This window comes from Cynocephalus volans, chromosome 5, assembly GCF_027409185.1.
Source record: "Cynocephalus volans isolate mCynVol1 chromosome 5, mCynVol1.pri, whole genome shotgun sequence".
NCBI lineage: Eukaryota > Metazoa > Chordata > Mammalia > Dermoptera > Cynocephalidae > Cynocephalus > Cynocephalus volans.
In genome coordinates, this window is record NC_084464.1 from 52505612 (window position 1) to 52521986 (window position 16375).

Below are 16375 nucleotides of genomic sequence, written 5' to 3' on the forward strand. Positions count from 1 at the left end.
GCCCCGTTCCCCACCGAGGGCAGACACAGGGTGCCTTTTGCAAGATTTTTCTTTCCCTTGGGCTGCAGAAAAGAGAGGGTCATGCACGTCAGGCACTGCCCACAGGAACTGGGCTCCTGGGGATTGAGCAATAGTCGGGACTGGGGTCTGGCTTTATGATTCAGGGAGAGAGTGTGGGACGGGGGAGGGGAGAGAGGAGGAGTCGGTGCTGGCAGAAGGAGGCTGAGGATCTCAGAATGTGAGATCCCACCCGGCTGGGGTTGGTCAGAGTTGGTGGCTGCCTCTGTCTCCCTGCAGAGGAATTTCACCCAGGGATCACTATCCTCACAGCTGTATTCAAACCCTCTGCCAGCTGCAGTGCCTGCCATCTTTTGGTTCCAGCCTTGTAAGGGATGGAGAACAGCTGCTCCACTCAGAGGCCAGGACCTTCACTCAGACCCTTCTCGTAGTGTGGCAGCAGTTAAGAACACAGCTCTAGAGCCAGACTTCCTGGCTTCAAGTCCTTCCTTCTCACTTCCTGTGTGTGAAAGCACACATCCATAACCCCTCTGTGTCTCAGTTCCCAGATCTGTAAAATGGGACTGATGATAGTGCATAGGGTTATCACGAGGATGACATGTATTGCTACCGATAAACCACTTTCAAACAGGACCTGGCACACAGTAAGCACCCAAGTATTAATTATTACTATTACCCTAGTTAGCAGAGAAAAGGGAAAATGGGCTGTCCATGAGAGGGAGAATTTTCTCTCCCACCTGGAATTGTCTATCCATGTTTAGCCTCCTTTGAACAGCTGGGTGCCTCCTGTGTGCACACGCTCACATGGGCATTTATTTTGTGCACACACAGACTTGAACTCCCGACCATCCTACATGACAAGACACGACATTTTCTGTGGTTCTGGGGTGAGGACATGTTTTCCCACAGGTGTGAGTTCCCATGAAGGGTGATCCAGGCACAGGGACCAGCATGTTCAAAAGCACAAGGGTGTGAAGTGGCCCAGTGAGTCAGGGGTGGGGAGGGGGAGGCTGGAAACAATGCCCAGGGGCAGGAAATTGAGTTGCAAAAGGTGTAAGATTTATTTGATACGAAGAGAAATGGGAGCATGTTGAAATTGAGTTGTTCTGGGGGCAGTGGCAGGTGAGGCTGGAGAAGCCCATGGGGCCTGTGGGTGGGTTATCAGGGTCTACTTTAGTTTCCTGCAAGCACTCACTTATTTGATCTGTTATTCATTTATCTACTCATATTTACTCTGCATCTATGATATGGACAGAGAATGTGCTTGGACTTTGGGAGTTCATTGTGAACAGAAGACAGTCCTTCCCTTAGAGATCCACCTGCCCAGCCTTGGCCTCAGGGCCTGGGGATGAGAGGTCTGAGAACACCTGAAGATCACTCTCTAGGCACCCTACTAAGGTCTTTCTCTGAAAGTCAGGTTTATTGGCATATAACTTACATACACAAAATTTCACCCCTTTTAGATGTCCAGTCGTATGAATTTTGACAAACTCATACATCTATGTAATAATCATCACAATCACAATGTCTGTGTAACAGACAACATAATATAGAACATTTCTATCGGCCTAAAAAGTTCCCTTGTGCCCCATTTAGCCAATCTCTTCCTCACGAGTCCAGTTTCTGGCAATTACTGCTCTGACTTCTGTTCCTACAGCTTCCTGCTCTTTCTAGAATGTCGTATGCGTGGAATCATGGAGTATATAGTCTTTCGAATCTGTCTTCTTTCACTTGTCCTAATGCATTCAACATGCATGAAGTTGCGCTTCTCAGTAATTCATTCCTTTTTATTACTGAACAGCATTTCAGTGCACACGTGAGCCACAGGTGGTTTATCCATTCGCCAGCTCACAGGCATTTGGGTTGTTTCCAGTTTGAGACAATTACGAATAGAGCCACTATAAATATTCATGTACATATATTTTGTGTGGACATATGTTTTCATTTCCCTTGAATAAAATCCTAGGAGTGGGAGTGCTAGGTCACATGCAAGTGAATGTTGAACTCTATAAAGCTGCCAAACTCTTTCCAAAACTGGCTGTAACATTTTTGCATCCTCGTCAACACCTAAAATTGTCAGTTTTTTTTTAAAGCCTTTTAAAGAGGTTTAAGGTAATATCTCATTTTGGTTTTAATTTACATTTTTCTGATGACTAATGATGTTGAACACCTTTTCATTGCTTATTTACCATCTGTATATATTTTTTGGTATAGTTCAAATCTTTTGTCCATTTTTTATTGTTTATTATCATTATTATTGAGTTGTGAAAATTTTTTATATATTCTGTAAATCAGTCCTTTATCACATATGTGATTTGCAAATATTTTATTCTAGTCTGTGGCTTGTTTTCTCATTTTCTTAACAGTAACGTTCAGATAGGTAGAAGATTTTGAAGCTGATGTTCAATCTATTGATTTTTCTTTTATGACTTGTACTTTTTATGTTCTACTAAGAAATTTTGCCTACCTCAATGTCCCAAAAATTTTCTTCTATGTTTTCTATTAGAGGTATTATGGTTATAGGCTTTACATTTTGGTTTATGATCCATTTTGAATAAATTTTTGCATATATTTTGTGCTCCTAAATATAAATTGTAGTTCCTTTTTTTTACTTTTGTTTTTTTTAAATATGGATGTCAAATTGTATGAATATCATTTACTGAAAGGTTGTCTTTTCTCCATTGATTGCCTTAGCATATTTGTTGAAAATCATTGACATGAAGGTCTATTTCACTAATCTAAATGTCTGTCCATTCTCTAATATCACAGTGTCTTGATTACTCACTGTAGCTTTACAGTAAGTTTTGAAATCAAGTGATGACTCTATTTCAATATGGTTTTGACTATTCTATTTACTTTGCTTTTTGCCATGTAAATTTTATAATCAGCTTGTTGATTTCTAACCCCTCCAGCATCAAACACCACCAGCAACAAAAAGCCCACTAGGCCTTTAACTGGGATTGCATTGACCCTGTGGTTCAGTTTGCAGGAAAACTGGAAGCTTAATACCTTTGAGTCTTTCAACCTGCAGAAATAGTTTAGCTCTCCATTTTTTCTACAGTATCTCTCATCAATATTTTGTAGTTTTCAACACACAAATCTTGCACATACTTTGTTAAATTTCTACCTAAATATTTTGTGACATTTTGTGTTGAAATAGAGCTCCCTACACCCTCATAACATACATTAGCTGCTTCTGTAGAATTGCTTGCTTAACCTAAGTAGCTCCATTTTATCCCCTGTCTGACCTGCAGACTACCCCGCCTTCTGAATGAGAAACCATTGACCTTTTCATAGAAACAAAAAACATTACATGGGAACAGGAGCCATACATGGTGAACTATTACATGGGAACAGGAACCATACACAATGAAAAGTTGCATACTTGATTGCTCAAACGGCTCATTCTTGGCTTCTGTGACCTAGCTCCCTAGCTTGCTTTGTGCACCTGGACAAACCCGTGTGCCAATGGGATGTAGTTTTTGCCTTTTAAAACCCCACAAGACCAAGGCCCAGGGCCACTCTTCCTTGGTTGCTCCTTGGCAGATGGTCGCTGGCCAGCTGGAGTGAATAAACTGCCATTTTCTGCACAAGTGGTGTGTAAGTGCATTTGTTGTGAGAGGGTGCTTCACAACATTTTGGAGGCCCCAGCAAGACTCTTTCTCTCATGAGTATATCCCTCCCCGCACTTATCTCCTAGGAGAAGATAGAGAAGCTGTTCTTCTTCTCCCTGGAGGCAGACGGGGCACTTTACTCTCTCCCCAAGTAGGTAAGATCTCAGTAAGGGACAGTGAACCAATTGTTGGACTTAGTGGGAGCCTGGATGCAGCATTAACTCCCCTAGTCCTTGGGCTCCTGAGACATTGCTGGGCCCATTGGTAATTTGGATTTGGGTTTGGGACTTGCAAGTCAGTAGGAATTGTGTTTCCGTGTTTCTTGTTCATCTTTGTCGTTGTGATTGTTGTGTCTGTAGATATCTTAGAATAATTTTGGGTGTGGCCACTTGTCTATCTTTTGTGTGTTGCCAGTTGTGTGTTTTTGTCTGTCATTAACTGTGGTCTTATATAACAAATGGGAAAAAATTCCTCCAAACAGGTCTGTGGGACAACCCCCTTACATACAGGTTTGGATTGATATAATCTCTGACAAGCCGTAATGACTAAAAAGGTGTCTTAAAAAAAATGTCCCAAGGTGAATGGAAATAGAACACCATCTGTGCTTTTAACTAAGCCTTCTCTTCCAGCTTCTCTGAAGAAGAGTGCCTCCCCCACAGCTCCTCCCATATTCTCTGGTGCCTCTGAAGACCCAAGGTGGCTTTAAAAATTGAACATAAGCTTAGAGTATTTCCTTTAACAATTTCTTCTCCCTTCACTGGAGAAGATCTAAAAATTTGGGGGAGGTTGATGATAAGTTAAACATCAGTAGTTCATAACAGCAATGATTTAATCTCTGAATATACCTTACCCAAAGAAAAGAAAAAAAATCATATGAAGGGATCTGTTCCCCTCCTTGGAGTTGACCACATTCCAAGGCAGAGCTCCCAGCATTTGCATGGAGGCTGCACCAAGGCTTATCCACAATGACTTAAGGCTATGAAAAAGAATTTGAAAAACTGTTGTAGGACTGCTAGATTAGTCCCAGGATATCAAACTCATTTTCAATTTATTGGCTTTTGTTACTTTATGTCGTGCTGACCTTATTGTTAAACACAGGTTTGTTTGCATTCTTTCCGCTCATGGAGAAAATGGGGAAAACATTGCTTTTAAGTTGGTTGAAAGTATTAACTGACAAAACACCTCAGAAAAATGTGAATTAGGCAGCTAAGAAAGCATACTCTGTTCATTACTTTAAAAAAATATACAGCCTTATTAACTCCACAGTGTAACAGTTGTCAGAGTCAACGTTTAGGTAGATATAAATAAAATATTTAAATGGTAGTGTAAATAGTTTTCAGGGCATACACATAGCTTTTTCCTAAAGAATTTCTCTGGCAACTTTGTTAAAAACCAATTGACCAGAACTATGGGTGTATTTCTGGACTTTCTTTGCCTGTTTTCCCGTACTCAGAGTGGCACCACCACTCCCTGATGTTCCTCCAAACCCCCCACTCACTCCCCCATCTGATCCTGGAACTCCTTTTTTCTCAGAAAAACCTCAGGGCCTCATCTCCCTCTTGGAGACTATTTTTCTTTACCCACCAGCCTACATGGGATGATTTTCAGCAGCTCCTGCAAACTCTCTTCATGTCAGAAGAACGCAAGTGGATCCAGACTCTCTTCATGTCAGAAGAACACAAGTGGATCCACAGGGAGGCCCTGAAAACTGTTACTGGTCGTGATGGCCGACCCTCTGATGGCTGACCCCCCACCTGAACATTGGCTCACCAACTCTTGCTTCACCCAGTATCAGGCTTTAGATCAGCCCCTAAAAACCATGGCTCTAAATCCGGCTACCCTCCTCTGGGATGACAACCCAACCAAGCCTGTCCATGACTGCCTCGAAACAATCGAAACTCTCCAAGGCCTCCGGCCAGACCTGACTGATGTGCCCTAGACAGAGCCTAATGAAATGCTGTTCACTGATGGAAGCAGTTTCATCTCCAATGGAATCAGGCATGCCAGGACAGCCATGGTAACTTTAGATCGGGTCACTTGGACTCAAGCCTTAAGCCAAACAACATCTGCCCAAAAGGCTAAACTCATAGCCCTGACACAGGCTTTAAAGCATGGAAAAGATAAAACTGTTAACATATACACTGACAACAGATATGCTTTTGCCACTGCTCATGTTCACGGGGCCTTATAAAAACAGAGAGGACTATTAATATCAGTAAATAAATAAATAAATAAATAAATAAATAAATAATAAAAAGATACTAGCCCTCCTTAAGGCCATATGGTATCCAAAAAGAGTAGCCATCATACATTGTCTGGGGCACCAGAAAGATAACTCGTTTGAGACCCAAGGCAACGCTGCTACAGATTTGACTGTCAAAGAGGCCACATTAAAACCAGTGGGGCCATTTGGCTCTTTAATAGTCATTCTGGTGCCTCAATTGCCTCCAACTCCCCATTATACTAAAGAAGAAGTAAAACATGCTAAGATCTTAAAAGCCTCCAACAATGCCATGAATTAGAAAATTCTGCCAGACCACAGGATTTATTTGCCATGGGCTCTAGGCAGATTGCTGATTAAACAGATACATCAAGGAACACACCTCGTATCTGCAAAATTAACTGAACTTTTAAAAATATTATTACAGCCAAGATCTTGACAAAATAACAAAAGACATTGTTACTAGATACGAAATTTGCTCACAAGTAAATCCAGGGCCAAAATCAAGGCTGTCCATTGGAACCAGAACACAAGGAACCAACCCTGGCAAACACTGGGAAATTGAGGCAAAACCTGGACAATATGGGTATCCTTACCCTTTGGTGTTCATAGACAGTTTTTCTAGATGGGTAGAGGCCTTTCCTACCAAAACTAAAACCTCTCAGATAACACTAAAAAAATTGTTACTAGAAATTGTCTCCAGATTTGACCTAACTGTAAACTTGGGGTCTGACAATGGCCCAGCTTTCACAGCCCAGATTCCCAATTATTAGCTAAAACATTAAAAATAAATTGGAATTTACATTATATTTATAGGCCACGAAGTTCAGGACAGGTAGAACGAATGAATCAGACTTTAAAAGAAACACTTACCAAATTAAAACTAGAGACTGGCAAGAACTGGGTAAGCCTCCTTCCCTTTGCCCTCCTAAGGGCTAAATACACCCCTTACATACAAAGAATTACACCCTCTCTGTTGCCCTGCCTCAAAGATGATAAACTTGCTGAAATCAGAACCATAACCTTCTTCAGTCTCTTCAGGCTCTCCAACAGGTACTATGCCAGATTCACCCCTTGGTCAGAGAGGCCTACCCACCAACAACTGCAATTGGTCAATTCTGCAAAAAGGCCTCCTGGAATTTGAGAGGGGTTGCATTGAATCTATCAATCAATTTGGGAATAATTGACATCTTAACAATATTGTCTTCTAATCCATGGACGTGAAATGTCTCTGCATTTATTTAGATTGTTTTAATTTCTATTAGCAGTATTTTGTAGTTTTCAACAGACAAGTCTTGCATGCTTTTGTTAAATTTGTTCCTAAACATTTTATTCTCTTCAATGCTATTATGAATGAAATTGTTAAGTTCATTTTCAGACTGTTCATTGCTAGTAGATAGAAGTAGAATTGCTTTTTTCATTTTAATCTCAGGTCCTCAAACTTGCCAAACATGTTTAGTTCTAGTAGCTGTTTGTATGGATTCCTCAGTATTTTCTACACACAGGACAATACTATCTATGGATAAAGACGGTTTTACTTGTTCCTTTCCAATCTGGACCTACTTCTTTGTCATGAGCAGACTGGCTAGCATACAATGCTGGCCCCATACAATGCTGCATAAAAATGGCAAGAATGGGCATGCTTGCCTTATTCCTCAGTTTATGGGAAAAGCACCCAGTTTGTCACCATTAAGTATGATGTTAGCTGTGGGCTTTTTGTAGATGCACTTTATTGGATTGAGAAAGGTGCTTTCTATTCCTAGTTTATGAAGAGTTTTTCCAATTAAATAACAATTTTAAAATGTAAAGTGCTTTGATAAAAAAAAATTTACACCAAGTGGTCAATCTGACAATGTTGTAAAAAGTTAATTTTTTCCTCTTTCCTGTCGTCATTGTGTCCTACACAGAGGCTGGGCATATCTGAATGCGAAGCAGCAGCTGTACCCATATATAATCCACACAATCAGACTAACATGGCCCTAGGAAAACCTATTGTTTCTATACCAACCATTCAGATGTTATTAGAGACAGCCTTGCATTAGTCAGAAAACACATTAAAGAAAGAGAAGAGTCATATAGTAATAATAAAAATTGGTTTGAAAATCTTTTTTCCTGGTCACCTTGGTTAATGAACAATCAGTCAAACTCCTTGTTTTACATACTAAGTATGACAAATTAAGTACCGATGAATCAATGGTTTGATTCCTTCCTAAAGAGGAGTTGGGAATGAAACAGAGCTCCCTATACACTCATAATGTACACTATCTGCTTCTATAGAATTGCTTGCTTAACCTAAGTAACTCCATTTTGCCCCCTGTCTGACCTGCAGTCTACCCCCCCCCCATGAAAAACCATTGACCTCATAGAAACAAAAAACATTACATGGGAACAGGAGTCATACACAGTGAAAAGTTGCATGCTTGATTGCGCTAACGGCTCATTCTTGGCTTCTGTAACCTAGCTCCCTAGCTTGCTTTGTGCACCTGGACAAACCCGTGTGCCAACGGGATGTAGTTTTTGCCTTTAAAAAACCCACAAGGTCAAGGCCTGGGGCCGCTCTTCCTTGGTTGCTCCTTGGGAAGTGGTCGCTGGCCAGCTGGAGTGAATAAACTGCCCTTTTCTGCACAAGTGGCGGGTAAGTGCATTTCTGTTGGGAGGGTGCCTCACAACAGTGATACTTTAAATGTTTCTGGCTTTTGATATCTTAGGCAGAAACAGAACTCAGCAGTTCCATAAATCTTTATCTTTCTGGCCCATTTATGCTTCATTCTGGCCCCTTCTCCCCCTTCCTTTTTACCTGAGGAAAGGGTCATTTTTGTTCCTTTAAACCCCACAGCAAAAGTTAGGTGCCAAGAAATCTTTACTGATAACTCACAGCACATGGATATCTTTTTGTACCTGTGCTAATTCATGATTCAATTCCCTGAACCTCATATCTGAGCACAGGAACATTTCTGCACCACCCCACTCCCAAGCACTGAGTCTTTCCTTTCCCTTTGCTAAGTCTGAATTCAAAGCTACCTGGCACCTCACATTTGGGCACAGAGATCGTTTCCCTCTGTCATCACATCTGAACCCCATCATTCACTGAGGCATGCATGCATTCAATCACCACACATGTGCAGTCACTGTGCTAGAGAACTCAGGTCTCTTGGAGCCTCAGTGTTCCTGGCTATGATCGTGACCACTGCTGGGGAAAGCCCCAGAGTCAGAGCATGACTGGACATGTGCCACGCACCTGATGTCTAACTGTGGCTGAGACTTCACAGCTGCTGAGCAATTCTTTTCAGAATTCCTGGAGGCTGCCTAGTAAACTCTCTATAGTAGCTATCCAGTCATCATCCTCCTCAAACACACACTTACACCCTTCCTCTCTTTATTCTCCAGGAATAAATCAAGACCTTTAGATGTGAGCATCCTCACCCTCTTTCAGATCCTCCATTATCCTCCCATCCCCACTCTGGCCAACCTGAGCAGCCAGGAAGGCACCAGCCTCCTGTAGGACCATGGCCAGTGCTAGCACCTGCACTAGGCTGGGGTGAGGGTGTGTCTGGAACAGCTGGCACAGGAGCAGGCCTCTCAAAGCTGGAACCACTCAAACTCTACCAGGGCACACCATCAGCCCCACCTGGGAAAGTCCCCGCCCAGTCCTGCCTGAGAAGTGGTTTCAAGGGGGTGGTCAGCAGAGTCCACCCCACCCTTGACTGGGGACATCAACCACAAACACTGGAGCCCACAAATGTCAGTCACTGATTAGCAGCCACTTAAGACTTTCCTTTCGCCATTCCCTCTTTGATACTGTACTGCTTTTTTTTTTTTTTTTTTAATACTGGTCTCTCTTTCCTGGATCCAAACCCCTGCCTTCAAATCCTGCCCTTTATCCCATCTCTGACCCCTCTTAGACTTGACCCTTTTCCCTTCCTCTCTCTTTGTATTTGTACCATCTTCCATTCTTAACATCTCATATTTTCTTTGCCTTTTTCGTGACCGGCACTCAGCCAGTGAGTGCACTGGCCATTCCTATATAGGATCCGAACCCGCGGCGGGAGCGTCGCCGCGCTCCCAGCGCTGCACTCTCCCGAGTGCGCCACGGGCTCGGCCCTACATCTCATATTTTCTAACTTGAGGATCTCAGTTCCTGTTCATGGCCATGACTCTCCTCTTCAAGGAAGGCTACCTCTCCAGGGGAGTGTGTGTGTGTGTGTGTGTGTGTGTGTGTGTGGTGGGGCTGGATTAGGTCACAGGCAGGCAGACAACAGGCTAGTCTGACAGCAGCTGGTGGGCCCAGCCAAGTGTGCAGACCCAGAGGGAATATCATCATCCCTTGCTGGTTCCCTTATCCTTATCCACTCTTCTGTAAAGAACCTCATTTAAATTATCAGCAATTAAATCCTTTTGTGTGTACATCTGTTTCTGGAAAGGAACTTGGCTTACAACTACCCTGTCCTTCTTGGCATTCCTTTCACTCTTACAAGGGGACTGAGACAGCCTGGAGTAGCTCTTCCCCAGCGGCAAATTCATTTTTTCCACAAACATTTTCCAAGCACCTACTATGTGCCAGGTATTATGCTGGGTGTTGGGAAGGTGCTGCCTCTTTGCTGCTGGACGTGTAAGTGATGTTGATATTGTACATCTGTAGTGGCTGGTTTCTACATGGGCAATACCCCGAATTAGCGGAATGAAGGGAGGCCCTCAAATCAGTTACCAGAGAGAATTGGGACATGTGTGGCCAGACCATCTAGGACAGAAAGTCACAGTCAGGCTTCCGGTCTGAGTGTGAGTAGAAAAGTCAAGATGCCCATAGGATGAGATGGGGACCCAGGCTTTGACCACAGAGATCTGCCAACTGAAGACTGGCCCTGCCATGGCTGGACATTTAATGCCTTATGTATTAGTTCATTTCCTGTTGCTTATAACAGAATACCAGAAATTGAGTAATTTATAAATAAACAAATTTTATTTCCTACAGTTTTGGAGGCTGGGAAGTCCACAATCTGAGGGGCATATCTGATGAGGGTCTTTCTGGTGGGAACTCTCTGCAGAGTCCGGAGGCAGCACAGGGAATCCCATGGCAAAGGCTGAGCAAGAGTATCTAAACCTGCTCACTCACTGTCTTTATAAAGCCACGAGCACCATTCCCCTGACAACCTACTCGTGCACTAACCCATTAATCTATTAATTCAGGAATGGATTAAGATGTCATTGAGGGCATAGCTTTCACAATTCAGTCACCTCCAAAAAGCCCCAGTTCTCAACACTGCCACATTGAGAATCAAGCTTCCACATGAGCTTTGGAGGGGACAAACTTTCAGATCATGGCACCTTAAAAGTGAAAGATCATTAGAGAAGGGCTGCCTTTCTGAAGAGAAAGAAAACAGTTCCTCCAGGAAGGGGCTGATTCCCATCGCCAGCATTCGTGGACCCCACAGACGGTGGCGCTGTTTCCCTGTAATGTCCTGGTCTGAGCTGGGTCACAGGTCCTTCCCTTTATACCCACAGCGCACTGGGTGGTTTGGGATCAATTAAGAAAATAAGTCCTGAGACCAATGTGCATTTTAACATTGTCTAACCATGAAACCCTTTTAAAACTATTCTAAATATTGGGGACATCAGCAGAGGCTCTGGAGTTGTAATTTGAGCCTCAATTAGAGTAGAAAGTAAAAGTCCTGCAGACAAATCAATTGCTGCAAAATTTAATTGATTCTCCAAGACTTTTAAGTAGAATTTGAAAAAATAGCAATGCAGAGAAATTAATTTTAAAGACCTATGTATTGAAATTATGACTCACTTAAATATAACAGAACTTATTAAGCAGATGACATATATCAATGATATCAATAGTTGCTTGGTAAATACTATTTATGCAGTCAAAACATCATAACTTCAGGCACAGGCAATTCTCCCAAGGTCATCTGCCGTACTTAAGTGGGGCACAGCTTTAAGAAGACATTGTGTCTATTACCTATACAAAATACCTTAGCATTCTGAAAATCTTTTAAAAACTATTATAAAAATTTTTATGTGAAAAATTCACTCTAAAAAGGTAAAAATTGCCTAGAATGCCACCACTTAAAACACTAGCATTTACTGAGTGCTCACTATACGTTGGGCATTGTTGTAAGCAGTTTAGATTAGAACATCATTATGTATTAATGTAGTAATTATTATGTTGACGCTAATAAATGTATTAATTATGTGTAATGCATTAATACCACAGGTAATATACTGCATCATTACTTATGAGGTAGGTAATTATCCTATTGTTCCAGGTAACTGAAATTGAAAGAAATTAAACATTTTGCCCAGGATCACAGACCTAGTAAAAAGGTGGAACATAGATTTAGACCGAGGTAGTCTGGAACCAGAGCCAGACCGACCTCTTAATTTGATTGAGTGGAATTTTTCTTTACTCATCTAATTCCATTCCCCAGAGATAATCACTATTGATGGTTAGGTGTTATTTCACCTCATCTTTTCTCTATGGCTACACACACACAAATGACTTCATGCTAGATGTTAGCTTGTGGCTTGCACTTTTTCATTTAATATATCTGGGACATCTTCACATACCAACAGATACAGTTTTACTTCATTCTTTATAATGTATATATAATAATTCTTGGCAAAAATACAGCATAACTATTTAATCAGTCTTATAATGGATATTAAGAGTTTCTAATATTGGCTGTTGAAAATTGTGATAAACATGTCTTACTTTTCCTTACATTAAAACATTTGGAGAACACATGTTAACAACATGGATTATTTTCACATGATACTTATTAATGACTCTTAAAGCATTAATGTTTTGTGGAGCATTGGGAGGCTCATCTAAGTATGTTAGTAGACAGAGCAAGCTCACTCAGCTTGGCTTGTGATCACTCCTCCTTATTCCAAGGCAACTGCCATGTAGCAGACCCCACCTTTGGTCAATCTCCTGCCGCACATCTGCACACCATCTCCACCACCTTAAACATGGCAATGCCTAAAAATGAAGATCTGGGATATCAGGGACCAGAAGCAATGCAGGATTAATATTTTCACCTACCTCAGGCCCAAATTGTTGATTTCTCAGGAGACTTGTCTTCTTCTGTGGAGACACTAATGACCTACCTGTGTGGGGGCAAAGGATTAAAGAGCCAGGAAAACTCAGCTGGAGGACACATTCGATTGGGAGATGCGAGTGAGAAGGTAGCTGTCAGGTGTTGACTACAAGATATGTACGAACTCTGACAACTTACACTTTGTGTTTCCTTGAAGGACAGAGTAAGTTTTAGATTATTTTGAAGACTTTTTATTGGTGTCAGCCTGGATTCCTAGAATGAAATTCCATGGAGGACAGCACCGTCATGAAGTCCAGCTGTACGCGGGTTACACATGTGGTAGTTGCAGTAGGTGGAGGAAGGGGCTTGTTTGGAGATGGACAGTAAGGGTTGCAGAGGGAAAGCAGCTCAGGCAGGAGATGACTTAGCAGCAGTCAGGAAAGAGAGGACAGGTCAAACTGCTGAACCCCAGGACAGCTTCCCAAAGGATTTAGAACTGACATTAACAACTTCTATTTCACAGTGTCTTGACTCTTGGAAGAGACTGAGTAGTTGTTCACCAAACTATTTCCTTCTGAGAGCTTAGCTGGGCTACATTGTCCAGACTGTCTTGCCGTTAGAGGTGGCCACACGACTGGGTTCTGGAAGGAATCAGGTTTGCCCCTTCCAGGCCTGGCCCATAAAACCTCCTGTGCAATCTTCAGTTCTCTCTCCCCTCTCATTTGCTGATACAGAGGATCCAGTGGAGGGATCTGAGCCTCCTAAGGACAGCCGTGTGTTTACTTGGAAGGAACCTGGATCCCTGAATGACTGTGTGGAGCAGAGCATCCTCATAAACCCACACTGTGCTGTGACAGGAGTGAGAAATGACCTTTTGTTAGGGTTTTTGTGACAGCTGCTAGCTTACCCTGATGGATACTCTGTGGAATACTGGTATTTCTCCTGCCTCTGTGGCAGCTTCTTTCTCTGTCTTATCTCTTGAATCTGCTGCTTTCTCTCATCACCTAAACAACAGTATCCCCAAGAGTCACAGCTCTTATGGCCACTTTCCTGTGGGTCAGCAAGTGACCCTGGTCCTGGTCTCTTTTGTGAGCTCCAGACTCTCATCCTCAGCTGCTTAAGCTCAGCTGTCCTGCAGGTGCGCACAGATGTAAGTGCTTCTAAACCTCATCTTTTTCCCTTCCTCCCTCCCCAAACTGGTTCTCCTCTAACTTCCCTTTCACTGTCACTCACTGGCCACTAGCTTCTCCTGTCAAACAGGCTGTATATTCCTCACGAGCCCCATTCCTCCCTCCCGTCCACAGCAGGCAGAGAGCTCCCTCCTCCTCCTCCCTCTCCCCATCCATCCCACACCTCTGCTGTCCTCACGGCTTCCACTCTCCTCCCGCTGGGTGGGGGCAGCCCCAGGCCCCCTCCTCACTGCCTCTCCCTCTTCTTCAAAGCGCAGCACCCTGGCTGTGTCAGCTGTTGCTTGGACTTCTGCAAATGCTGTTTCTAAAAAGTTAAGAAACACTTTCAGTATACAGAAAAGTGTAGAGAATAGAGTGACTAACACTTGTGCCTATCACCTGGTTTGGTCAAACCTTAATAATTTGCTTTATTTGAAAATGAAGAAGAAAAAAAGGGAAAGACGGTTCAGATCTAGGAAATGAAAAGCTTATGTTATCCCCCCCCCATTGTATAAGGTGGGATTTTAGAGTAAACTTACGTAACACTAAAATTCATATATAGTGCCATTTTAAAGTTTTTCTCCTTTTCCATGTTTAAGTGTTGTTCTCTCCATGCTCCATTAAGTCTCTGATGTAATGCAAACCTGATAACAGCACAAACCCAAAGTGATTTTATATGCTCATCTACAGAACAAATGCCATTTGAGCTGCTTCAACTCATCTATGGAACTATATATTTTTTTTCTAAAATTATTATCATGGACTATTGGAACTAGAAATTGTGAGGTCATCTATCTATGTTTCTATGACTACATCTGTGTGTGCAAAAATAAAAAGTAAATATTTTAAAAAATAAATCATTACAGACGTATCTGAAGCCCCCAACCAGTCTGCTGGGTGTAAATGAATCCAGTACAGATTTGCATTTCCATGATTGCCTGTGAGGTTAATCATTGTTTGTGTGGCTCTGGTTTCTTAGGCTTCTTGTCTGTCTTGTTTTACCTGTATACGAGGTAAAAACGGTTTGTCCTTTTTATTGATTAGAATGAGCTCTTTATAAATTCTGGCTACTACTCCTTTTTCAGCCATGCGCTTTGCAAATGCCTCCTGCCTGTCTGTGGCTCATCCTTTTCCTTTATCTCTGGTGTCTTCTTTCGTACCAAAGTTTTTCATTTTAACATAGTCAAATGTGGCACATAGTTTTACCCTTTACGGTTTGTGTTTTGGTGTCTTGCTGTAAAAAATCTTTCTATACTCTTACGTTTTTGTTTAAACATTTTATTGTTTGGCTATTCACATTTAGGTTTATAGCCAATCTGGAATTTATTTTTGTGTAAGACACAGGTAGGATCTAATTTCACTTTCTCCCCATATGAAGAGATAGTTGTGTCAGCACCATTACATTTCCAATCCTTTCCCCCGATTCAGAATGCCTGCTCTGTCAAATGTCATGTTTCCACACATACATAGTTGTGTTTCTTGCCTCTCAATTCTGCTGCCTTGGCTGATTTTCCACGCCAGGACAGCAGTGTAATTATTATAACTTTATATTAAGTCTTGGTTTCTGCGAGGTTGAGGCCATGCCCTTCTCCGTGGCCCTGTTCTTCTTCCAATTCATCTTGGTTATTTGTTTTGATTGTTTGTTGCTGCATGGTGAACTGTCCCAAATTGTAGTGGCTTGAAACAACCACCACAAGATACAATACAAAAGTCCATGAATGAAATCCTCACATATGTTATCACATGCACACAGCGCCCTGGGAGGTGTGTGAAGGGAGGACCTGCCTTGCACTGGATGTGCAGACCCTCAGGGGGAAGGTGCTGCTTGCACTGTGGGGAGCTCAGACATACGCAGTGCACCTAAACCTCCTGGGGCTGCAAAGGTCAAGGAGCAGCACCCTTCTGCATACTGTCCCCGTCCTTCTCCTCCTTGCATCACTTCCTATGGAGCCTGTTGTTCTAGGATGGCCTGTGTTACTTAGTCCCCCACAGATTTGTCACCCCACTTCACCTGGGTGATGGAGCCACAAAGGATTACTCAAAGCCCATCTCTGCTGAGCAATGAGAAGGCCCCAAGTGGTTAACTTCCCCAAAACCCTCAAGCGAGAGGCATTCCTTCCTTGGGAAATTAACCCCGAATTGGGGTTCTATTCCTTCATTTATTTTCCAGACCAGGAAGTTACGGGAATAGAACATAGGTGGGGTTATAGTTTAATAATATAGGCTGGTAACTTTCATTGAAAGAAGCCAGGTGACATTCCAGTAATGCAATTAAGTGATCTATTAACAAAAGCTTGATCTTAGCAAACA